This window comes from Cupressus sempervirens, chromosome 2 (genome assembly GCF_028749045.1).
Source record: "Cupressus sempervirens isolate cs-2001-9-10 chromosome 2, ASM2874904v1, whole genome shotgun sequence".
Taxonomy (NCBI): Eukaryota; Viridiplantae; Streptophyta; class Pinopsida; order Cupressales; family Cupressaceae; genus Cupressus; species Cupressus sempervirens.
Window position 1 is genome coordinate 657,449,842 of NC_143119.1, and position 2,820 is coordinate 657,452,661.

The following is a 2,820-nucleotide window of genomic DNA, read 5'->3' on the forward strand; positions in this document are numbered from 1 at the left end:
AGATGCTCATGGAGATTTGATGATTCTTATCTTGAAGATTTGATGATTCTTATTGTGGATATTTGATGCTTTTATCATGGATATTTGATGATTCTTTTTATTGGATTTTCTTTCCAGTCGCTTGTATAGGACTGGGGTGATTTTATGATTCCATGAGCTTAGGGTAGGTAATCTACTTGTAGTGTCGAGAAGTGGCTTGCAATAGGGGTCGGGGCCCTAAGTGGCTGTCAGGGTAACTCATTGTAAGTTTGGTTAATAAGTGATAACATTTACACACTAAATGGGGATTAAATGAACTTAAAAAGATAATTATTTTGGTTCTCGCCCATGCCTCGAGTGCTTTTACAGACTAGGATGGGAGTAGAGAGAACACATGGTTGCGACCTTGCATTTCATAGTATGCCTCGTCAGTATGAGAGGATACTAGTGGCCGCATGAGATCAGTATGGACCCGTGGAGTTTAGCTAACTGCTAGGCTAACTTGTACATGATATATGTGATGACACTTTCCCACTTGCAAAGTAGGTTTCCTACATGTCATTGTGTGCCTCTGGAAATTAGATGTTGGTTTTGTGATTAGAACCTTTGAGTTAGTATACTTTTAGGATTCCTGGACTTATAGAGATTTATGCTTTGTGGTTTTGATAACCTGTTTGTTACTTGAGATTATCTCCTCAGTACGGTGGGAGTGGACCACTTAGGTTCCACGCGGTCGGGTAGTAGTGTATTTCCACTCTTATCATTTGAGATCCGTCCGAGACACCGTGGCTAGAGTATTCTTCGTTGGTATTTATCTTCATTTTGTTCTTGGATCATTATGATAGATAATATACCTTATGATGGATGTATTTACTGGTATGTTTCTTATATTGATGATTTGCATATGTTAGATGATGTTATCTTATGATTTACTTTGCATGTTAGTAGGATGTTTTAGGAGTGACATTCCTACTATGATAATACCGATGATCTCTTTAGTGCTTTGGAATGTTACGCACGGAGGGATGGCTAGGATCCATGATGGTCTAATGATGCTATTTACGGTTGGGAGGAACAAAGCACTTAGTTATTTATGTTTGTGATGTATGGTTATCTTTTATGATGGATGTTTATATCTTTATGCTGATGATGTATCATGTATGACATGTGGTTTCATTTGCTTTAATTGCATCATGGATTAATATTGGATGATGATGTACTTTATTTACAAAGATGTTTATTCTTTCAAGCTTTTCATACCTTGTAACATGTATAGTGGTTGATTGAGCTAAACTAAAATGTAATTACAAAAATGACACTTGTATATTGTTTATGAACATTGGACTTATCATTATTATTTCATAAGGATGTGATGTTAGATGAGTAGATAAATTAGATGTGAGTCAATGTTAAGGGATCCTTAAAGAAAGTAACTTGTTATGTATGTTATGTTTACTTTTATTGAATTGTTGCTATTGCTTCTGTTACTATGAATAAGTTGTAAATGGTTTATCTTTCATGTTAAAAAATAAAAATTGTTTGGCAAACTTAGTGAAATTCTTTGGATCCCTTGGCTGGGCATTACATAAAAATTGTATAGAATCAATGCAAATACCATTGAAAATATGTTTCTATTCATTGCTTCTCATTATTTTATTTTTGTCATGGTTTCTGCATGGTTGTCACTATTCTTAGCCAATATGTCATTGTAGATAGATTCTTATTATTGGCTACCATCTTTCGCTAGTGAAATTAATTTTAAAGACTTTCTTATTAAAATATTCAATGTGTATAAAAAACACAGAATTTATTTTAACATACTTCTATATTATTTCTTTTCACATTTTATGTTTTATATTTTAATTTGTGTTAAATATTTTACAGTGAGTAAGACTAATATTAAGAATAAATATGACATGTTACGATTGATTGGATTTAAGATAAAATAATTATTTTGTTCACAATGTTGTAGTAATTTAAAGAATAATGTGAGATGGTAGAAAAATGTCTATGTTGTTGCTCTACTAAAAATTGTAGCAGAACTTATATGGAACTATTTGTATCCATTGTATCTTTTGAACTTAGAGGCTAAATACATATATTAAATAATAATGTGAAATGGTGAAAAAATGTGTATGTTGCTCTGCGCAAAATGGTAGTGAAGTTACATGGTACTATTTGTATATATTATATCTATTAAATTAGAGATTAAATGCATCCATGTGCATGGTTTAACTTATATATGTGGTTTACAACATAAATAGGAGAATGTGATCAAAGAATAATGTGAAATGGTTAACAATTGTCTATGTTGATGCTCTAATCAAAATGGTAACTAACTTACATGGTGTTATTTGCATCCACTATATCTCTTCTCTCAAGTTGTATTATGTTGTTGCTAAGTGGAGTGACTCTCCAAAAGATAACATTGTTGTGCTATTACAATCAGTTATGAATTTTTATTCATTTCCATTATGTACAATGTTTCAAATGCAAAGATAATAGCCACTAGAAAATTTTCCACAACACATTTGCTTTTGTGGTAAAAGTTTTAGATTTCGTACAAAGTTTGAGTTCTCTATTATTAAATTGAAAGCTACCAACTTGCTTTTTCATTACAAATGCTTCAAGATAGATTAGTTATAACATATCTACTTTTCTTTGTGGCTTCTAGAATTTAGAAAAATCGCTCAATCTGTTGGAAAATAAGCAATCAATCCTAAAAGTCCACACTTTCATTAGAATTGATTCAGAGCTTTACATAATTTAGGACAAGTATTTATTCTTACAATTTCAGTTGAAATAATTTTTCTTCTTTTGATGAACTAAATAATAATCTTG